The sequence below is a fragment of the Monodelphis domestica genome, chromosome 3 (genome assembly GCF_027887165.1).
Source record: "Monodelphis domestica isolate mMonDom1 chromosome 3, mMonDom1.pri, whole genome shotgun sequence".
NCBI lineage: Eukaryota > Metazoa > Chordata > Mammalia > Didelphimorphia > Didelphidae > Monodelphis > Monodelphis domestica.
This window is the reverse complement of record NC_077229.1, coordinates 394,522,300-394,547,113: the sequence shown is the minus strand read 5'-3', so window position 1 is coordinate 394,547,113 and position 24,814 is coordinate 394,522,300. Positions and strand designations below refer to the sequence as shown.

The following is a 24,814-nucleotide window of genomic DNA, read 5'->3' as shown; positions in this document are numbered from 1 at the left end:
CAACAGTGGTCAGTGAAATGCCTTTCTGAGGAACCAAATATAAGTACTTTGATGTTTCATTGGAGAACTGCCATAATCTTATGACAGTTATACTATAAGTTATGGGTAAGGAGACAGGACAGTGCATTAGATTAATACTTTGCCTTTTTAATCTATTAATCTACCACCTTTGGGACATGATTTTAAATCCACTCCAGACCAAAGTGACTGAAAATCATTCTGGTCTGACAGCTTTAAAAGATCACAAGTGAAATGTGTTAAGAAGGTCTCAACCCATTTGATACTGAACAGGAACAGTTATCTGAAAATTTACCCACCTCAGCCCCGATGTTTTCACATTCTCACCATTGAAAGGTCCCCAAATGGGCATTCATGTTCTAGGAGGAGAATGTGCTCATGTGGCTAGGGTTAAGGGGATCAAGATACATGTTATAACAGGCCTGTGAAGGATATATTTATTACTGATAGGCTTAAAAGATCATAGTAATAACAGCAAAACATTTTTTCCTAACAATAAACCAAATTTGTGTGCTGCACTTAAAAGAAGGCAACCAGAGAGATCAGCTAGCTATTTCAGACAACCTCACCTGCTCTCTCTCTCTCTCTGTCTCTGTCTCTCTATCTCTCTCCCCTCTGTCTGTCTGTCTGTATATATGTCTGTCTGTCTGTCTGTCTGTCTGTCTGTCTCTCTCTCTCTCTCTCTCAATGTTCACAGTCATCCCTTGGCCAAGATCTGTTTGTCCATTTTATAGGTTCAAAAACTTGCTTTTATCAATTTATTTCAGAGTAATTACTCTCAAGACACTTTATTCATACTAGTAAAATAGTAAAAGAGTCTGGTTAAGAAAACATAATGATAATATCCTCATTTACAAGGAATTTAACCAGACTTTTTTATTATTTTACTAGCATGAAACTATCCCTTCTTGGTATCAGGGTAGACCATGTTCATAGTCAGAGAATTAAATGAGGAGAAAGAAATCAGAGCAAAGAAGCTGGATAATTTCTGAGGGGTGTGACTTGCATATAGCAAGTTGTTGATCATTTTAATACAATCCAAACATTATTCTTGTAGAACCTATGACTTTTTTATTGTGGCAACTAGATAGTATAGTAGACAGAATACCAAAAAGGGAGTAAGAAAGACCTGAATTAAAATCTGATTTCAGACACTGATTTGTGTGACCCAGGGCAAGCCATATAATCTGTTTGCCTCAGTTTCCTCATCTGTAAAATAGGCATAATAATAGTACCTACCTGCAAGGGTTGTGATGGGGATCAATTGAGATAATAACTTGAAAGTGCTTAGCACATAGTACATACTATTATAATATTAGTATTATTACTTAAATATTTTCATCTACTAAATACTGAATCTATTGGATCATGTTTTATAAAAATCAACAAGTTCTTATCTATTGAGTGTCCTCTTTCTTAATTCTATGTTTTTCCCCCAAACTCCTCCCTAATTACATTACTTTGAACATAGATATTATTATTTTTCAATTTGTTCATTACTGATTAGCCAAGTTATGATTTCATCATTATAGAGAACTCCTCGTGAGGAAAATCCCTCTCCTCATGATCATGGGCCCTGTTCTGGAACTGGTAGTCTTAGAAAATTGTCTGGGGCATGTAAGGATGATATTAGAAAATAAGTATTGTTTTATTCGTTTGGGGATAAGAAGTAAAGTAGCTGCTTGAGAAAAGAACTGGAGTTTGAAGCAGAGCTGAGGTAGCGTGTTAATTTCAGATGTGACACTTATAAGCAGTTTTCTGTGTCAGTTACTCTCTCTGGCAGCTGGGAGTTGGGCTCTGGCAGTTGGCAGAGACACATTGTCAGAGACTCTCAGGGCTGGAGGAGGTAACATCTTTGCCTCTCTCTCTCTGTCTGAGGGAAAGACCTGAAGGAGCTCAGTTTTCTGTTTCCAACTTGGGAAACACTATTGACTATCTATTGTAGTTTTTATAAATTTTTGAACTCTGAGAAGACCAAAGAAAAACCTGGTGTTTGGTGTAGATTCTGAATCTGTTAAGACTCAGAGTCCTAACTGGATTCTTGTTGAGACTCAACCAGCTAGCGTTTGCTATTTTATAATTTTAAGGCAAAGGTAAGATTTATAAGCATAATAGCAATAGTTTTTTATTTAGATAGTATAAATTTAGGTTAGTCAGATAAGGGAGGATTAGTATAGCCTGTGAAACACAGGAAAAGAGGTTCCTTGAGAAACCTGTGAGTTTATTTGGGTGTATTTAGAATCCCTTAGAATTTGAAATCTTTTATTTATCCTTATATATTTCAATAAATATTTTATTTTTATAACTTGCCAAAATTTATTTTTACAGGCACCAATTGGTTAATTGACTTGCCCAGGATCACACAGACAATATTATTAGAGGCAAGACTTGAATTTAGATGATCCTGGTCCTATAGCTGGCCATAGTCCCTCCATTTTAGATTAATGTTACTATATGCAGGGAGGCAGCAGGATGAACTGTGGGAGTAGGAGGGGTAGCAATTACTGTCAAGAGCCACAGGAGGACATTATTCTGAGTCTACATGAGAGGCAAATAAATGTAGGTAGGGTCCAGGCTCCTAGACTGCTAATACTCAACTGTCTGTCCATAAAACTATGGCTCTAGAATTCAATGTGATACAGAATAATGTGTTGAGGCAGACATGAACAATTCTGGGGAATCTGAATATCTTAATGTGTTTCCATTTATGTCTTGTATTTTCTACCCCTTGCCCCCAACTTATGTGTGTCTCTGGGAAGCATGTAACTGCACCAAAGAGGATAATGATGGTAACTCTGCATCATAAAGTCAGTGTCCCTCAAATAAGCTCCTGAGCCCTTCTTCTTTACTGCCTTAGGCACATCTAGGCCTGAAGTTGTAAGATACTGAGAGTCAGTAATAAATGACTCTTGCAATTAGTCAAATTTGAATAATCTTGATGAAATTTAAGAAACACCTCAGTCTCCTCGATGGTAACATCTTGATGAGATATGGAAAACACCCTAGTTTTGTCATTAACACATTAGTCATCTTAGAGGCTAATTAATATTGGTCTACTTGGTCCCAACATTCTAGAATACACTATTTGGGGTTTGTGTTCACTCCATAATGTATTAAGAAAATCCTTTCCTTTTTTATTCACTCTTTTCCATCATAGATTATAGTGACAGGGAAAGATAAATGCTGGGGGTAGGGGGGGGGATTGCTTTACAATTTGCAAGATATCTAAAGGTGTGATTGTGTTATTGACCATAATAAAAAATATAGATGCCATTTAAATAAGGTGAAGAGAATCTGGAACTTGTGTAGCTCTCATAATTACTCTGAGCTTTGATCAGCAAATCTTGTGTTGATTTGCAAAATTCAGAAGCCCCCCCCCCCACCTCTACCCCCATCAAATGCCATAGCTTTGGCTCATCTCATTTTGGACATATTCCTAATTAGTTTGTTTCTTTCATTAAATGGGAATCTCCCAGCCCTCTTTTCTCCATTTAATGAGTACTTCCAGATGTTGAATCAGAGTCAAACAACCAAAGAAAAACAGCTGGACAATGAATGCACCAAGAATTAAAAATGAATAGCACTGAAAACAGTACGCTAATTCTAATGTTATCTTCACAGCAATCATTTGTATGATATTTATTTCATCTAGAAATGATGGAGCAGTTTTCTACAACTTGCAGAAAAATCCAATTATTATTCTCTAATTACTCTTTTCATTTATTTTTCTGTGGTTGTCACATTCCTTCTACTTAGCATTATCCTCTTACCTAAATGCTGGCTTGCAGCTGTCCCTACCATTTATAAGACTGGACTTGCATTTTTCTGTTTTATAGATGACCTTTGCTGTGAGTCTGATTAAGTTTCTAGTCCTACAAATTGCTCAGTGAACAGCATACAATCCTACTGTCCACAACATTGACCTATAGAGCCATATTGATAGTGACTTGGCATCTAATCTCTTAGGAAGTCCATTCGCTAATAAAATTGTGTATGGTGTTCAAGAGAGGATTGAATTTTTAGTTGGGAAAGAGCAAGTCTGCATTCTGCTTCTCATTATACTTGTATTTATGAAAGCATGTATTTGACAACACAAGCCAGGGAATCCTCATTCCAATCCCCCCCCCCCCAACCCCACCTCCTGAGAGAAAACAAGCCAAACTCTGGCATTTGCCCCAGGGAACTACCACCATCAGCTCCCAAGGAAGTGGAGAAAGGTGTTTGCCTTTTACTTCTGGTTATAATGTTTCCTTTGTAATAAATATCCTATGAGTTGCACCCACAGTCAGTCATCTTGAAAGTTACGTTTTTATGTTTTGAGAATGAGGCAATTACATTTTCAGAATTGTTTCTATATTTGACTTCTATACTAGCTGAAGTACTTTTAGTCTCCACCACTTTGACTGAAATCCAGTCATCTCAATGAGTTAACTCTCCCTGGAGTTTGCCGGTATAATTCCTTAATTCTGATTTTCAATTTAAAGGTTCTGTGACTCCTTTAAGGGAATCTTCAACATTAGGAGGGAGCCTGCTTTGCTTCCACTTCTCATCATATTCACTTCCCAGTCCTTAGCATTCTGGATGCCTAACTCATCACACAAAATTGCTCTCTGCAAAGTTACTCATGATTTTATAATTATAGGTCTCTCTTTATGCCAGTGGTTCTTAATCTTTCTGTGCCATAGATCCTTTTAACAGTCTAGGGATACCTACTCTTCTTAAAATAATAGTTTAAGTACAGATAATAAAATAGTTTATTTTTTCAGTCATGTCCAATTCTTTGTGAGCCCACTTGGATTTTCTTGATAAAGATACTGAATTTCCTTCTCCAGATCATTTTATAGATGAGTTAACTGAGGCTAGTTACTTGTCCAGAGTCATAGAACTAGTAAGTGTCTGAAGCCAGATTTGAACTCAAGAAGATAAGTCTTCCTTACTGAGCCCAGTGTTCTATCTACTGTGTCACCTAGATGCCTTGCATAGTGTCAGTTCAGGATAAGTGCTTAATAAATGCTCCTCTTTTTGATTAGGTATATCCTCAGTACTAAGAAAAGTCAATGAGTACTTGATTGAGTCTCCTTATTCCTGAAATCATAATAATGGGCTTCTGACCATGAAGGTAAATTTGCTTAAGTTTTTTTTTTTTCCCCTAATGGTTTAGGTAAGTTCCTCTCTCCTCTCCTCTTCTTTTTTCTTTTCTCCTCTCCTCTCCTCTCCTCTCCTTTTCTTTCCTTGAATGACCTTATTTCTCCTTCCAGTCTTTCAAATCTCTAATTCTCCAAAATGACTTGATATCAGGGAGCCAAAGTACATGCTCATTTGTACCTGCTCCCTAGTCCAAACCATGTCTTCTTTTCCGGAATTCATGACCATGATGTTGCTACCAACCCTCCTCCCTCAAGGAAAAGTCACAACATCCCTGGATTGAGTTTCTTTTTCAAGTTCTCCCACATTCAGGTCACAAGGACTTATTAGCGAGTACAGAGAGAGCAACAGGGCACCTTAAGCTTGTGAAAAGGTAGGGGGAATAGAAGAGTCTTTGTATCTTTTGAAGAATGTGTGTATGATAATGAGTGTAATGATGGTACGTAAGCAAAACATGGTAAAAGAGAAAACTTTCAATATCAGTGTTTGTCTGTGGAAGCTTGTATATAAGCAAAACAAAAAGATAAAAACCAAAAAACCAGTTTAGCCATGTAACAGTAGGACTAATTACTGCAATTTATATGAACTACTTACTATTTATGCCTAATTACCATCCAACCTAATAATGGTTATGCATATTATTAAATGAGTCAGATTAACTTTTTAAAAGTTTTATTTGACAAGAATATTTAATTCTGTAAAATACATATATATAGTTTACAGCATGCCACTAATGTGTATTATTATTTGTTCATAATTTTAAATATTTAGAGATAATATTTTTCTTCACCATGGCTCAAGGGAGCACTCTTCTTTCTTGCTAGTTTCAGGTATGACTGCTTGTTTTTCTGCCCAAACTTGCATATCCACAACAACCTGAACCTTGATCTAACTATTTCAGCTTCCTCTGGATTATGCCCAGCCCCTCTTTGGCAAATTGGCCCTCTTCAGAGCCCTTTCTCTCTGCCTGAAGAAATTTCCCAAATCAACTACTGCCCACACTGAACCTTTCTAACACTGATCTTCCTTTGCCCAACTAATCTGCTTTTTTTCCTCATGTCCATAATAGTCCCTCTGTCTAGATCAAATCATCTTTTTTTCTGCTCCTACCTTTCTAAACAGCTACCTTTTTTCTCACCCTAAAACATTCACATACCTGTCAAACAATTCAGAAATCAGCATTTCTAGAACTCAACTCTGCATTTGGTTTTTGGTTTTTAAACTACTGGAAGGGCCACAATGTAATACAAATGAATCCGTAATATGCAATTAAAACAATTCTCTAAGACTATCAGTTACAGATCATGTGCCAATTTGCATTCATAGAGATTGTTTCCTCTCAAGTTAGCTTCATGAATGAAAAATGTAACTAAATACACCCAATACATATATGCCCCCATGTCATCCCAAAATCCAATATGAACCTTTGGAAAAACAGATAATGTATTTAGAGCATTATTCATATATGCCTCACTTTACTGAGACATTTCTGGAATTGTCATTGAGGGATTATTTTAACATTATCATTATTAATGCCACTAATAATTATTAAAATATTGTTTATATGCAACATGGGGGGACAATTATATCTCTAAATACAAAATGATTTTATTTTAAACAACTGTACTACAAGATTGACCATGAAATTAACATTTTCCTTTAAAAAAAGGTCCCCCCAAGAAGTTGCATTTTTAGTGCACAATAATTTAATGATCAATAAATCGCTTTTTTTTGTAATGTATGGAAAAGCATTGTATGAGAAATGTGTGGTCTTTTATCTTCAACAACCTAAAAAAAACTGGCAAGAGGAGATACTCCCAGATAAATGGACTTTAGCCCATATCAGTAACTCCGTCCATCAGGCTGCAGGAGCTGACTGGCATTAATGAACAAAATCCATTAAGTCTCTTCTCCAGCTGGAGAGCAGAGTATGGCTCTTGCTTCTTCCCATTGGCTTCTCCAAGAAGGTCGGTTCCTGCCAGACTCAGCTATCATCTGTTGAGGGAAGCAATGGATCTGTCATGCTTCTGCTGCTGGGAGGAAAAATAAAGACTTTTGCTTCTTTTTATGACATCAATTTTTCAGAAAAATTCTGGCTGAATGGCTTATTTTCCTTTACCAAAGAATTCAATTTTATAGGAAGCCATAGAGTCCAGGTAAGAAAAAAAAAATGTTGGATTCAATTCTATCCATAGCTATTGGACAATTAACTGGAATGTCATCTCTCTCTGCTGATGGGGATAAATATAAGTTGTCAACCCTGCCTACAAAGAGCTTCTTCTAAACTAGATGGAGATACAGAATTAGATACATAAAATAATTTGATAGTAAAACAGGATACAGCATGATGAAATATATATGCATATCTCTTTCTTCAATATTAATGAATGTATAACTTCTATTCTGATGCCTCTGATTCCATTCTGATTGTGATATGAAGAAGAACCTGGGTTTCTAGAGGTTTAAGGACACCAACAGCAAACTTTGATAGGTACTACTAATCAATGAAAATTTTAAAAACTCCTGATATGAATACCGTTTCTGTAAACCAGTTTAGTTAAATTGAGAGTAGTCAACCCCTATAGAGCTGACCTTCAAATAAATGATGATCTTTTTTCAGATTTAGAAACTCACAAAGACCGTCTACTGAGAGAGAGGGGGCTGCCATCTATGTGGGGGAAATACCCACGCAATGAAATTACAGAAATAGTAAAGTAAGAATATATTAATATATCTGTGTAATATTTGTTTTTATTATATTTTATTGATATCATTTTTAATAATTTTTCTGATGTTTTGTGATCCATATCCTCTCTCTTCTACCCATTCTCCCAAGACAACAGATAATATGACATAGGTTATATTATTTATATAAACATATATTTCAATATTCATCATGTTGTAAAAGAAAGAATATATCAATTACACTATAGAAAAATTCATGGAGGAAATGAAATGAAGAATGATATGCTTCCATCTTTATTAAGACTCCAACAGTTCCTTTTATGGCAGGGGATAAACTTTTTTGTTATTAGTCCCTTAGATATTTCCTGGATCCTTGCATTGCTGACAATATTTTAGTCATTCACAGCTGATTATTGTGTATTATTCTTGTTACTGTGTACAACATGTTCCTGGTTCTGGTTGGAACTTCATTTTGCATAATGTAATAGAAATCTTTCCAGGTTTGGGGGGGATTGACTTGTTTGTCATTTCTTGTGGCACAATTGTGTTCTATTCCAATTATATGCCATACCTTGTTCATCCATTCTCCAATTGATGAACAGCTCTTTGCCACTACAAAGAGAGCTGCTAAAAATGATATTTTGTACAAGTTAATTCTTTTCCTCAATGTTTGATCTCTTTGAGATACAGACCTAGTAGTGTAGTGGTATTGCTAGGTTAAAGAATATGTATAATTGTAAGATCTTTGGGGCAAAGTTCCAATTTGCTCTTGAGAATGGTTCTATCATTTCACAGCTCCACCAACAGTGTATTAATCTAAGTTTTACCACATCTCCTCCAACATTTTTTTTATTTTTTGCCTTATTTGCTCACCAGATAGATGAGTTGGTTGCTCAGAGTTATTTTAATTTATATTTCTCTAATTAATATTGATTTGGAGCACTTTTCATATGACTTAAAATAGTTTTAATTTTTTTCATCTGATAAGTGCCTATTCATATCCTTTGATCATTTATCAAATGGGTGAACATGATGGATCCTGATAAATTTGACGCAATTCTCTATATATTTCAGAATGAGGTCTTTTCCAGAAATACTATAAAACTTTTTTTCCCAATTTTTTGCTTCTCTTTTAATCTTGGTTGCATTGGTTTTGTTTGTACTAAACAAATTTAATGTTTTCAGTGTCATCTATTTAAATCTCTAGTGTTCTCTATGTCTTGTTTGGACACAAATTCTTCCTTTAGCTATAGATATGATAAGCAAACTATTCCATGCTCCCCCTATTTTATGGAATCACTTTTTAATTTTTAAACCATTTTGTATCCATTTTGACTTTAATTTGGTATATGGTGAGTTCTTGGTCTGTTCCTAGTTTCTCTCATACTGCTTCCAAGCTCTCCAAGAAGTTTCAAATTGTGACTTCTTCCATAACCTTGCATCTTTGGGTTTGTCAGACACTACTATGGTCATTTATTGCTATGTGTTGAGTATCTAATCTGTTCCTTTGATCCATTATTCTATTTCTTATGCAGTACAAAATTGTTTTGACAATTGTTGCCTATTAATACAGTTTGAGATCTGATACAGGTAAGGCATCTTCCTTCATATTTTAAAAAATTAATGCCCTTGATATGAAATGTCTTTTCTTCTTCTAGATGAATTTTATCTTCATTTTTTTCTAGCTTTCTGGAGTAATTTTTGTGTAGTTTGATTGGTATGGCATGGAATGAGTAAATTAATTTAGATAGAATCATCATTATTATTATATGTGGATAGTACTTGTGACTACCTAGGGAATGTTAATCTGAATATACATTTTAAAGTATATTTATGATAAACTCATGCCCATTTTATTTTTTATTATTTTTTTATTTTTTTCATGGTTACATGATTATTGATGACTCCCTCTCCTCTTCCCTTTCTCCTCCCAGAGTTGAAAAGCAATTCCACTGGGTTACACATATATTATCACTCAAAACCCATTTTAATATTATTCATTTTTATAATATAGTAATCTTCTAAACCAAAATCCCAAATCATACACCCATGAAAAACAACTGATAAATCATATATTTTCCTCTGGATTGCTACTCCCACATTTCTTTTTCTAAATGTGGATAGCCTTCTTTTTTATTTTTATTTAGAATATTTTTACATGGTTACATGATTTATAATCCCACCTACCCTACTCTCTTCTCCCCCACTCCTAAAGCTGACAAGCAGTTGCATGGGGTTATGCATGTATCAATGTTCAAAATATATTTCTGTGTTATTTATATTTGCAGTAGAGTGATCTTTTGACATCAAAACCTACATATACCTATTGCACCACATGATCAAGCATATATTTTTCTAATGCATTTCTGGTTCCATAGTTCTTTCTCTGGATGTGGATAGCATTCTTTCTTACAAGTTTCTCTGGATTGTCCTGGTTCATTTCATGGCTACTAGTAAAAAAGTCTATTATATTCGATTGTGCCATAATATATCAATCTCTGTGTACAATGTTCTTCTGGTTCTGCTCCTTTTGCTCTGCATCAATTCCTAGAGGTCATTCCAGTTCACATGGAATTCCTCCATTCCTTTATTCCTTTGTGAGATTTAAAATGGTTGAGGTCTTAAACTGTAGTGATTAAAATAGTGGAAGATATAAATTGTGATAGATATAAGAGAGGGTGAGTAAATTTGACCGCAGAAATATGTTTCACTACAGTGTCTTGGGTTTTTAAATCAAATATAAGGTGGTCACCAGGGAAATATTCCCAATTATTCAAATACCCAAGTCAATTGGGTTTTATAGAGATTTTAATTAACAATACGAGAAATTAAAGAAAGAGAGAGAGAGTAAGAAAGGAATAAGTATGAAGGGCCTCAAGCCAATATGGCCTAGACCTGAGTCTTAAAAGAGGAATCAGTCAGTTTTTTATAACTCACCATAAGATCTGTCTAACTAAGAATTTCTAATGACACCATGCCAGCAGCATCTCAGCTGCTTTCACCAGCTCCCTCCTCCATCTGAATGTTTCAGAATCAGTCTCCTCAGAATGAGTCTCTCCAATCTGAATGTTTCAGAATGACTTCCCAGCTCTTCCCTGAGCTCTTATTTTTAAGGGCAAAATCTCCTATGTCACCTCCCCTATGTCCTTACATCTACCAATCACTGTAGATGTTTCTAAAGGACCCCCCATTTTGAATTCACAGCCGAGTAGTTTTAATCTCTTTAATAAGTCAGGAAAAAAATGCTGCTGTGTCGACAAATTTCATTAGAAAAAACCTCTGAATAAGTTATCACCCTTTTAGGTTTAAGTAGTTTACAAGTTGCCCCACCTTTATAGGTACTTAGTATCCCATTGTATCAATTCTAAAACAGTCATGACTCAAAGAACTTCCTGTCCCTTCCATAAGCATGGATCAAAGTACTTTTCATTGTTCTCAAGGAGCTCTCTGTCCTAAAGCAGTCCTAAGTAGGGTGGAGTAGGGATATTCCCAAGGCAAGGAGCCCCCACACTCAAGTAGAGTTCTCACCATCTGCTAGGGAATTTTTTAAAGTAGAAGATTCCCCAATGGGGGAAACCCCTAACATTCATAAGTCTGAGAAATTTTGAGGTTTACATTCAGCACAATAATATTCTATCACCAACATATACAATTTGTTCAGCCATTCCCCAATTGATGGACACTCCTTCATTTTCCATATTTTTTTGCCACCACAAAGTGTGGATATAAATATTTTTGTATAAGTCTTTTTTTCTTATTATCTCTTTGCAGTACAAACCCAGCAGTAGAATGCCTAGGTCAAAGGGCAAGCATTCATGTAAAGCCCTTTGAGCATAGTTCCAAATTGCCCTCCAGAATGATTGGACCAATCCACAACTTTACCAGCAGTGTAATAGAATCCCAATTTTGCTACATCCCCTTCAACATTTATCACTTTCCTTTGCTGTCATATTGGCCAATCTACTAGGTGTGAGGGGTACCTCAGAGTTGGCTTAATTTGCATTTCTCTAATCAGGAGGGATTTAGAGCACTTTTTCAAGTGCTTATTGATAGTTTTGATTTCCTCCTGTGAAAACTACCTATTCATGTCCCTTGACCATTTGTCGATTGGGGAATGGCTTGATTGTTTGGAAATTTGACTTAGTTCCTTATACATTTAGGAAATTATATCTTTGTCAGGGTATTTTGTTATAAAAATGTTCTCCCAGTTTGTTGCTTTCCTTTTAATTTTGGTGATAACAGTCTCTCTCATAAGTCCCTTAGAGTTGTCTTGCCTGGATCATTGCTTTGCTTTTAGTAGCAAAATCAATCACATTTGATCATCCCACAATGTTTCAGTTATTGTGTATAATTGTTCTCCTGCTTCTACTTATTTAACTCCAAATCAGTTCATGTAGGTCATTCCAGTTTTTAAAGAAATCCATCGATTCATCATTCCTCACAGCATAATAGTATTCTATTATCATCATATACCACAATTTGTTCAGCCATTCCCTAATCAAAAGATCTCTGCTCATTTTCCATTTTTTTTTTGCCACCACAAAAAGCACAGCTATAAATATTTTTGTACAAATAGATCCTTTCCCATTTTTAAAATCTTATTGGGATACAAACCCAGCAGTGGTATGGCTGGATCAAAGGGCATGCATTGTTTTAAAGTCCGTTGGGCATAATTCCAAATTGCCTTCCAGAATGGTTGGATCAATTCACAACTCCACCAGCAATGCCATGCCTATTTTAAAGGATAAATACATGCATACTATGAACTGGAGACTTAATATGTTCATGGGCATCAAAGCTTTCATTTTCCTCATTTGTAAAATGGACACAATAATATTTACCCAACTTACTGTGAATTTTAAAATCTCCATCTTGCTTGGTCTAGCACCCAAAATTGTGCACACCCACACTACACAGGCATGTGCTAGTCAATGACAAATCAGAAAAAACTAACTGCCCACCTGGGCTGTCCTAAGCCAAGCTTGAGCCACCATTGGCACTTGTGAGGCACAGGAAGTGACGGAGAAAGTAGCCTCTGGAATTCGCTCACTTCCTGTGGACAGGGCGAGAGGCCAGTTCGTGCTAGAAGCTTGAGCAAGGTGGAGGCCCACAGACAGCTTCCCTTCAGATCGGTCACGTGAGTCAAGGACTGATTCCTTCTCTATCTTGGCCTTTTGGGCCTAAACTCCCTCTGGCTCCCTGCCAGAGGTTGAATAACCCCTTTCCCTTTTCTCCTCTCTCCTTCTCTCTCTCTCCCTTCTCTTACTCCCATTGTGATTAAACCACCATAAATTCCATTCTGACTTGAGTGTTTCATTTTAGGAATTTCATAAGTAAATTCCTTGGCGGCCTCAGTTTTAATATTATAACAATCTTCAAAGGTAAAATTTTCACTAAAACATTACCAAGACATCATGAGGAAAATATCTCACAATCTGCGGAATTGTTGAATATAATTGCAGATTATTATTTCTGGTGAGTTCTATTTCCTCACCAGATTAAAAAAAAAAAAAACTTCTCAAAAATCCTATATTGGCCCTTTGGTGTTTGTAGTATCCTTAAGATACTACTTAAGATACTTAAGATACTGGAATCAAAAGATACATCTGAAAGGTGGGACCTGAAGAGTCTCTGAAGAAATAAGGACTTTTAGAATCAAATGGATTTACTCTTCATTTGCACCCTGAATTTCTGAGTTGGCTTCATCAGTAGCGAACTAGTTCACTTTCTCTTGTGGAATCATTGAGAGGTCTTGAGAAGACCCTGTACTATCTCCTCCCTTTCACTATTAGGGACTAACTTCCCTGAGTTTTGAAGGCTTTAGATTTTGTGAGTGTCAAATTAAGGTTAAAATTAATTAATTAATCTTGACAGTGGCAAAAATTCAAGTTTTATAACTACCACTTTAATCAAAGCCACTGTGTAGACCTCCTGGGAAGAGAAGGAAAGAGGAGGAAGGGCAAAGGAACTGCCAAGATAGTGCCCTACCGCTGCTTAAGTTAGTCATCCTTATATTTCTTTCTGTGTTTCTTCTATGAGACTTCTATGAGGGAAATGAAATTAGGTGCATACATCTGAAAATGATTCCATTTTTCCCAGCTGAGCTATAAAAGTAATTGTGAATAATATTTGTCAATATTTACAAAATGTTTGCCATATAACTATGTATTGATTGCCTTCTGGTAGAGAAAAAAATACTCCAGCTCAACTTTTGGCTAACCACTCTTCCACCTTGGCTTGTGAACCACTTCAAGCTAAGAGAAATACTAAAGGCTCAATGTCTAGGGAAGCAATCTTCTCTAGGGGGAACCTTGGGGAAAAATTGTGATGAGCCAAGCACTTTCATCAATTACTTTATCATAGGGTTACTACCCCCAGTCACCCATACCAGGTGATTGATCAGGTTAACTCTGCTTTCTCTGTCCACAACTATGCTTCTCTTATTGAGATGTCTTTCTTTCCTGTATCTTATCCCCACAGGACCAAAAGTATTATTACAATGGAAAAGAACACTGATTAAATCAGATAATCACAGAATCTAGATTCTAGTCCATACCTTGCCACTAAGTACTATGTTACCTTATGCAAAATATGAGCTACATAATTTAAATGATCCTCATAACTATATCAGTCATAAATACTCCAGATTATCCTCATTTTATAGATAGGGAAATTGACTTCAGAGAGGCTAAATTATGTGCCTGTGTTCATTCCACAATGAGTATGTACTGAAGATGGGGTTTGAACTGAAGATTTTTCCTTACTGCAAGTCTAGAGCTCTTTCCATTTGGCCCTTCCTGTCAAGGTCATGTCATTTTCCTTCTCTACACTTCAGAAATTCAGGCCGTGGTCTTCAAGGGGAAACATTATTTTAGTAGATTCTTTTTGATATCCCTCAAAAATTTCAAATAGGTCTCATATCAAGTCTAGTATAGTATTTTTATAGATTCTCACTACAGAACTTTTCTCTCAAAGGAGAAAACCTATTATAGAAATCCTGAGAGAAAAAAAATCTATCTTCAATGAAATTCTGTGAATAACTGTGTCATCTAAGCTGTAGTTTAGAACAACTAAGCATACCGATCAGTAGCCACAGATCAATTGCTTTAGAATAAGATAAAAAAAATGCCTAAAACCAAGCCTAGAAGAAAAAAAAACTGTCAACTTGTGATTCATAGATAGTATATTCAAGTCTTCAAAAATTATGTCATGTACAGTTTAATTCATTGTTAAAACAAAATACCAACAACTAAGCCCTTAAAAAAATGCGTTGAGCTGTAATTCATAGGATAGCAGTACCTTCTTGTTGAAATATGTCATGCTAAATAAAGCAACGGTGAGAACCTTAGGGCAGATAGATTTTGCCTACCAATTACAGAGTCACTGTATTTACAAATGGCATGTTTATTGGGAAAAAATGAATTGTATTCTGATTAAATATTTTACTAGAAGTTATTACATCCAGTGAATTATTTTGAAAAAGCAAAGCCACCTGGACATTTTTTGTAACTTTGTAACTCCAAATTTACGAAAGACATAATTACTTTCAATACCAGTGATGGCAAACCTATGGAATGGGTGCCAAAGATGGCATACAGAACTCTCTCTATGGGCATACATGCTGCCCTTCCCCCCACCCCAACCCCCCAGAGTTCATTACTAGAAAGGTAGAAGGCTTTGGGCAAAGCTGCTCCACTCCTGCTCTCCACCACACCTGAAGACATTTTTTCACATCATACACCCTTCTGCCCAGTAGCCCAAATGAGAACACTTTCTCTCTCCACTATGTAAGGAAAGGGAGGGTTGAGGTTAAGGGGGGCCATGATGCTCAGTTGGGGTTGGGCAGCAGTTCATCTCTAAAAGGTTTCCCTTCACTATTCTATTTCCTGAATAGAGCATTAGACTTAAGAGAAAAACTCAGAAACTCAAAATCTGCCTCTCTCACAAAAATAGTGGGGATACTAACAAAATATCAATCTATATATAAGCTGTTCCTGGTAGTTATAAGGATATTAGAAAATAAGTATTGTTTTTATTAGTTTAGAGGTAAGAAGTAGAGTGGCTGGCTTGAGAAAGAATTAGAGTTTGAAGCAGAGCTGAGAGAGGGTGTTAATTTGAATTGTTGATAATTATAACCATTTTTCTGTGTCAATTACTCTCTGGCAGTTGGCAGAGACACATACGCAGAGACTCTCAGGGATGGAGGAGATAACATCTTTACCTCTCTCTCTCTCTCTCTGTCTGGGAGGAAAAGACCTGAGGGAATTCAGTGTTTTCCTTTCCCAACTTGGGAAACACTATTGAATATCTATAGCAGTTTTTATAGATTGATTTAACTCTGAGAAGACCAAAGAAAAACCTGGTCTTTGGTTTGGACTCTGAGTCTATTAAGGCTCAGAGTCCTAACTGGATTCTTATTGAGACTCAACCAGCTAGCCTTTGCTATTGTATAATTTGAAGGGAAAATTAAGAATTATAAGGATAATATCAATTGTTTTTATTTAGATAGTATAAATTTGGGTTAGTCAGATCAGGGAGGATTAGTGTAGCCTGTGAAACACAAAAGAAGAGGTTCCTTGTGAAACCTGTGAGTTTATTTGGGTGGATTTAGAATCCCTTAGAATTAGAAATCCTTTTTTATCCTTATATATTTCAATAAACATTTTATTCTTTATAATAAGAGTCTCTTTAGTGTCCTTGCAGCTGGCCCTGAAGGGAAGTTCAAATTTGAGCTTCACTTAATAACTGAAAATACTTTTGATTATCTCTCAAAAGTATCTCAACAATTTGAACCTGTATTGACGAGTTTGCTATCTATATTTATATAGCTCATCATTGTTTTTTTTTACATAGTTTACATCCCTAAAATGAGATCTCCTCAAAAGGAAAATGATACATCACCAAACAACAAAATATAACATCAATTTTAGGTCACACTAAGCCAGATTTGTGAGTAAATGGGAACTATATCTAGACCATCATAGTTGCCCTGTCAAGTGGTTGGCATTTGTGGATATAATGATGTAAAGTTACCTGTTATTCATTTTGTGAGTGGGAATTGAATATTACACCAATTAAAATTAGAAACCTGACTATAAAAATTGAGCAGTTATAGAACTTGGTATCCCAGAAACAAATCTATCATGGATAAATAAACAGAGGCTGCATCTCCCTTTGAATTTTACTACTTGTTAGAAATCTTAGTTATTAATTTTGTTTTATTTTTAGGAAAAGTACTTTAGTATGGTAAAGCTTCCATACCTGTTCTTTTCACTCTAGGAAAGGGCAGCACTATAACATGTAGTTTTTATTTGTGCAAATTAGCATTATTACAAGTATAATTTTGAAACACTTGTTAGAGGCTTTTAGGGGAAGATTCACATCTACAATTTTTAATAATAATAATAATTGAAAAATATTGATCAGGAGGGAATTGTGGATAGATGGTAGAATAAAGTTGGAAATTTCCTGGATTTCCTAATTCTACCCCAAATAATTCAGAATAAAGCCACAAAGTCCATTTGAGAGAGGCAAAAATAAAGTCAGGGCAAACAGTGATCAATCTTACAGCAACTTACTTGGGAGGTTGTTAGAAAATATCTAACCTTTCATAGTGTTGATTCAGAGTGGAGTGAAGTACAGATAAGTCTGGGCAGATACCCCCTCTTCAATAAATAGCAAATTTTACGGGCAGGTATGTTGGGGGCAGCCTCAGATTCAGGAACTTTTGCCTCACAAATTATGTCTTTCTCTAGATACAGAGAAGGGGACAGCTATAAGATTCCTCAGATGGTGATGGACAAAAGGCCCAGGTCCAATTATAGACACTGTCCAGGGCTGCATCACAGAGTATGAGGAGTGAGAACACACTGCTTAATACATCTACAAAGGAGTAGAGACCTGCCAATTGTGATCATTAACAGGAGAAAGGAGTCCCTGGTTTTAGTTCCAGAGCAGAGGAGCAAGCTAAATCTTAAAGCTGCCTAAAGGACTACAGGGAGCAAGAGCATTTGCAGTATCAGTGGTGTTGGAGTCATGGTTACATTTCAGGAGATGGAAAGAAATACCAAGGGCCATTCAGAGGTCTAGACATGAGCCTGAGGAACAGAGACCATGCCTCACTTTGATGATAGAAAACAAGAATAATCAAGAAAGTTAAATACCCTCAAATAGAGCTCAGAAAACAACAGCACAAAAATCCTAAAACCTGAGACATTGTTCCCTTTACACTGGGAGGGGCAGAGCCTGAACCTAACATAAAGTTAACAGCCAAGAGATACACATTTTTAAGAGAAAATTAGCTAACAACAGAGAAAAATCCAGTGTAGATAGCTACTATGGTGAAAGAGAAGATTGGATATTTAACTAAACATTTTTTGAAACATTGGTCATTTAATTAAGGACTAATTAATTTATAATTAATTAAAGGACTTTGAGACATTCTTGAGGAAAAGACAAAAACTGAACTGAAAATTTGACTTATAAGAAACAGGAGAATCATTAGAAGGTAAACATTAAAGAATAATTATAAGGGATTTAATGAGGTAGAACTTTTATTTCTTTAATGGGAAAATTATATTTGTAACTCTTAAAAGTATTACCATTGTTATGGTACATAGATAGTATACATAGATAGAAAGTTTGGGGTTGAATTGGTTATAATGGCATGAGAGATAAAATGGAACAAAATATCTCAAATTAAAGAAGTGTAAGGAGGGGAGAATGGGGTGGAGGGCAGGTAGTATGGGACTATTTTTAGAATTGGAATAGATAATTTTATATATATGTGTGTGTGTGTGTATGTGTGCATGTGTGTGTATGTGGATGTAAAAAAAGTCTACTAAATGTATAAAGAAATAAGAAAATGGGATAGGATAAGGAGGAGAATCTTGTAAGGTTATGTTGTTAAGAAATAGGAGGACAAGGAGATAGGATAAGGGAGGGACTCAGAAGGGTGTATGGAATAGGGAGGCAGTGATCAGAAATAAATTAGACATCTGAGAAGGTATGAGGGAGAGAGAAGGATAAATAGGGATGAAAAATAGAATAGAAAGGAAAACACAACTAGTATTTATAACTTTGAATGTGAATGGGGTGAATTCACCCACAAAGTTTAAAAGGATAGCAGTATGAATTTTAAAAAATTAGAACCTCACAATGTGTTCTTTATAAGAAAGACATTTCAAAATGAGAAGTACACATAAAATAAAAATAAGGGGTTGGAGTGGAGTTTATTTTGCTCTAGCTGATGTTTAAAAAAGGGTAGCAATCATGATCTCAGACAAAGTTAAAATTAAGCTAAATTTAATTAAGAGATAAGCAGGGAAACTGTATTGTGTTAAAAGGTAATATAAATAAGGAAAGAATATCAATTAAAACACACATGAACCAAAAAATCAAAAGATGTCATCCAGATTTTTAGGAAGGAAATTTAGGAAGGAAAAGCTAAATGAATCACAGGTGGAAGTAGATAGCAAAACTGTAATAATGGAGGGACTTTAAGATTCCCCTCTCATAAACCAGATAAATCTAACCAGAAATATAAGCAAGAGGTCAAGAAGATGAATAATATCTTAGAAAATCTAGGTATGATACATATATGGAAAGCACTGAATGGGAACAGAAATTAATATACCTTTTTCTAAAGTGGTATATGGCACCTTTACAAAAATAGAACATACATCTATATGTTCATAAATATATCTTTCCTTAAAGGAAGACAAGATGTAGCTTACCTACTCCTATGAAATAATGGAAGACTTCTACTTGTTCCTGTTATTATTCTTTTGTTTTAGCACTTGGATAGGTCCTGTAGTTAAAAGCTTCAGATACTGCTCATCATGAGTGGGAAAATATTTGTGGAGAGTCTGGAAAGGGAAGAGGACCAGAGAAAGAAAAGTTGGGAGAGCTCCTAGGTGTGTGCTACATTAGTATCCAATCAAAGTCCAGGTCTAGAAAGTTTTCTAAATCTTTTATGTAGGATTCATAGAAGGACAAGGTCAAGTGTCATGCCAAGCCATGAATTCCAAAATATTTATAAGATACTTTTTGACACTTTTGAACACTCTGACATGTATAAAAATATCATTATTTAAATTGCAAAGTTTAAATTCCTTTTGAGAAGAATTTTAGGTAAAGAAGATGCTACCTCTCTGAATCCAGAACTGAACTGTTGGAGAAGCCACCATGAAGAAGCCTCCAGACCACAAGTTGCACAAAATTGAACTTTGGGTGTGGTTGATTGAACATTTTTTTGTATCTGTACTTTCATGCCAAAGGGGACTGCCCCCTAACTGGCTTTGTGTCAATGCGTTCAGCAATTATTGGTTTTATTCTTTTGTTTCTCTTATCCTCAAATTATTGTAATCTTTAAATTGATTATGTTTTCATGATCCTTTGGAAAAAAATTAATTTTTTTCAAACGATCAAAGGGGTGAATGTAAAAAATAGACTCGAATACAGGACTACAATCCCCACGAGCCTTTGCTCCACTTCCCCAGAATGCCTTGTAATCTCACCTGGGCCGAGATCGAGAAGGTATTTAAGCTGATTCAAAGGCTTTTGAGCTCTTTTTTTCTCGCTTTTGGACTTCCGTTTCAGGGGCAGACCTGGCTTTTTTTCATAATGTAGGTGAGGTTGTGTCTAGGCCACTCTATGGCCTGGACACGTGTTTCTAACCCTGTATTTTCTTTAATCCTTAATCTTCAATAAACCGCTAAAAAAATATAATACTCCTTGTAGAGAGAAACTAATTTCTACCTGCCTCAGTCTCCCCATCTCCCCTAAATTTTAATCTTTACAGACAGCAAAGAACTAGAAACAAAGTAGTAACCATTAATTTGAGAATGGTTAAAGAAATTCTTGGTACATGATTGTAATGAAATACTACTATGCTATAAGAAGCTATAATCATGATGAATATAGGGAAATGTGGGAAAATGTACAATGTACTGCTACTGTACAAAGTGAAGTAAGCATATACAATGACTTGAAAAATGTAAATGGAAAGAACACCCACACAAAACAATAAAAAATTAATGTTGCAAAATTATCAAGAATAAAATTGGCCACTTTCCAAACTTATCCACAAAATATAAAAAATAATAATAACTCTACAGAATTAATGCTAAAAGCTGCAAAATTGGAAGAGTCAGGAGTGAAGCAGAATAGCCAGGGACAACTAAGAAGAGGGGTCTTTGACATTTCTGGCTTCTTCATTGTCTGGTGGTACAAGCACCCTGGAGCAAACAAAGGAATCAACAAGCTGCAAGCCTTAGAGGCAGGGTGGGCAGCCTTGCCTTTTCTGCTTAACCTAGGAGTCTATATCCCAATGGCACATACCAGCAAAGGCAACATTCAATGAGCCCTGGGAGCAGCTGTGTGGGCTGGTCTTGCCTCCAGAGGTGTCCACTCACTGACTGTCTCAGGTTTCAGCTTCAGGATAAGAGGAGCAAAGAGGGAACACAAACTGGTGAGTGTGATTGCTGATGGGCTGGGACTCTGCTGGCTATAGTCATCCACAGGACAGGGAAGTCCATGACTACTATCCCAGATCCAGCAAAAGCATTGCTAGGTCTCTTTCCCAAGGAGATCAGTGGAAAAGGAAAGTAATTTATATGTTCATAAATATTTATAGCATCTCTTTGTGTTGGCAAAAAACTGGAAATCGAGGGGATGTTCATCAATTGGGGAATGAGGAAACACATTGTGGTATATGATTGTGATGGAATACTACTGTGCCATAAGAAACAATGAGAAGATTAATTTAAAAAAAAAAACTTGTAATGAACTGCATGAGATAATGAAGAGTGAAATGAGTAGAACCAAGAGAATATTATATACAACTAAATTTAATATTTGAAGAATAACTTGTGAATGTTCATCTCCAAAGAATGAGCCAAACACAAAAGATATAATTTATGTAGACACATCTGTTTGCTGGATGATGCCTTCTATGATATGGCAAGGGCTAGAAAGGCTGAGATGCCTGGAAATAATTTCTATCAATTAAAAAATTAAAAAGAATACACTTGGCCCTAAAGAGCAATGAGAATAAACCTTATCCTACTTCTTTGTACCAGTGTTGAATGTTGAATATTGTCAACTGGGTTTTTTGGGAACTCCAAATTTGCCCTTGACCCATAAGAACTCACCCTGAGGGAAGTCTCAGACTTATCCATTTCATACTGAACAATAGACCTTAAAGTACTTAATAGTCCAAGTTTAGGTGAAACTAGTAGATTTAATCAAATGTTAAGTACCCTTTTGTACCAGTAGTTTCTCCTGTTATATCAAAGTCCCATTGTAAAGCATCAGCCTCTCCCTGATGATCCTGTCTTAGACTTCTCATTTCCTTGGAGCCATGATAATGCCAAATCAATCATACTTCCCTGTCCTTAGTTCCCCAATTGGTGTACTATTGTTCTTCAGAGAATCATCTCACACAGGTATATTCTCCCAGAGATACTGTCCCCAGAGGCCCAGGGTTTTGACTCTGTGTAGTACTTGGTGCTTGGCTCTGTGTAGTGTCAATTATTACGTACTTATCTCTTTCCTGATTAAAGAGTTGGTTTTTATGACTAAGTTAGTAGTTCTGTGTTTTTCCAAGTTGACAATATATTGTCAAGGTTTGTTGTTGTTGTTATTGTTTAATATATTGATTACTTTTGGTGTTTTTTTTTTCTCTTTTTCTCTTTTTTTTTCTCCAAAAAATTTTATATGGGAAGAATCTATGGGAGGGGGTAGAAATACAGGTGAAAATTTCATCAGTGTAAAAATAAGACATCAATAAAATTTATTTTAAAATACTGTTATAAAAGAAGTATGAATGGATTTTTATCTGTATCATTGGTAAGAATACTTATATTGATGAGATCTCAAAGTCATCTAAGCATTCATCAAAGCAGTGTATGTATGTATGTATGTATTTCAAAGCCATACATTTACATATTACATTATTTTAAGGTTCAGTCCATATATTACTCAATTAGTGCACTCAGAAAGAAGTATATCATGAAGAAGTAACAATAGACTAAATTCAACTTTTGTTCTATATGTCTTTTCTGGGCATGGGTATTCACTGTTTTTGGTGTACAGGGCCCTTTTGTAGGACAGGAAATAAAAAATGGGGGAATATTTATCTATGTGTATGAGTATGAGTGCATACCCCAATATCCACAGGACAGCCATGCTACAAGAATTGTTCTGTATCACCAGACACCTTTGAAATAAGCAAGCAAATGATGAAAGCAGTATCTAGGGACAGATGTGTATAGAGTTGTCATGATATTCAAAAACAATGTATATGATTCTATATTTTTAAAGTCTGAACATGTGAAGAAATTACATGATTGTAACAGAAATAAGTACTTTCAGGAATAGCAACTAAACCAAGGAGTATTGCTGTCCTTAATAGGATAGGTACAAAAATGCACTAGAGAATAGAATGGATTAACCAATGCTTATTGAACCTAAAAAAAGTCTATTTGAGTGCACAAAATTAAAGATGGAATATAGTCTTGATCTCCAATATTGTTTGAGGGCTTAAAAGAAAGTGTTAAAAAAATTTATAGTGAATATATTATCCACCAATATAAATGCATTAAGGTGGAAGAAACTTCCTGCCTTTAAGGTATTAAAAGTAGAGTTGATGATAGCCCAGCATTATTCATTACATCAAATGGAGATGCCTTTAAATTTATATTAAATTCAATTTAAATGCCATCAAAACCATGGTTGACAAAGTACTGACAGATGAATATTTTAGTATGATTCAATAGCAGTAAACTTTATTTTCTTACCTTGAGGCAAGGTGATAGATTTTTTATATGCAGTAGGGTTGCACAGAGTTTGTAGTAACATAGCTTATGATTTTCATAAAGTAAAAATTTATCTTTAAAATGTTTTAAACCCACTTATAAGTCTTGAGCTCTAAAAAAATGTCTTCAGGGTTGTTTTGGTTTTGCTCATTAGTTCACACCATAAAACCTAATAGCCCACTCATATCTTTCTATGAAATATTTAACTTCAGAATTAGCACACAATAATAATAACATGAAAGGATTAATTTATCCTATTAATATTCGATGCTACACAAACTCAGTTTTTCCTTTTGAGCTATTGGATATGAGAGAGAGAAGGATATAGCAGAGCACCTATTTACTAAAGGAGAGGTTCTTAGCCCTTTATTCCAGTCTGGTGAAGCCTATGGACCCCTACTCAGAATAATGTTTTTAAATATGTGAAATAAAATACATAGAATTTCAAAGGAAGTCCATTATGTTGAAATCATTATCAAAGTTTTTTTTTTCCTTATGCAAGGTCATAGATCCCAGACTAAAAGCTCCTGTTTTGAATGAAACCACTCTCCTAACTTTTTTTAAAATTTTATTTAATTAATTAATTAATTTAGAATATTTTTCCATGGTTACAAGATTCATGTTCTTTCCCAACCCTCTCCCCACTCTATTACTGTAGCTCACACGCAATTCCAATGGGTTTTACATGTGTCATTGATCAAGTCCTATTTCCCTATTACTGATATTTGCGGTATGGTGATCATTTAGAGTCTATATCCCCAATCCTATCCTCATCAACCCATGTGATCTTCTAACTTCTTATAGGAAACAATGACCACTGTTCAGTCAAAATCTTACTGTGACTTCTGGAACACAAGTTTGGTTTACCTCTTCAAAAGTGACATAGTCAAACACTTCCTTTGGCATACAATGATGACTTGTGTTGGAAAAGTAGAACTCCCTTAATTTTTGCTTTACCTCCATTTCAGGCAACTGCACAGATTCCATTTTTTTTCTCTCTTCTGATTCATTGTTAATGTTAGATACATAAGAAAATAGTATCTCTACTCTGGTGAAATGGATAAGAGATAGATCCCCTGTCCATAAATTTAAAGCTCCTACCAAATAAGTTTAGGAGCCACCAGTGGGAGATTGTGGGACAGGGAATA

The 24,814-nt window shown here is 35.4% G+C and overlaps 1 long non-coding RNA gene across 1 annotated transcript; it reads left to right on the top strand.

Annotated features, from left to right (window-relative positions):
- Nucleotides 1–1,846: 1,846 nt before the first annotated feature.
- On the top strand, nucleotides 1,847–24,354 carry LOC103092993 (uncharacterized). Its single transcript, XR_008917802.1, has 3 exons — nucleotides 1,847–2,111; nucleotides 5,049–5,137; nucleotides 7,784–24,354. It is a non-coding gene; the product is annotated as an uncharacterized LOC103092993 (long non-coding RNA).
- The last annotated feature ends 460 nt before the right edge of the window (nucleotides 24,355–24,814 follow it).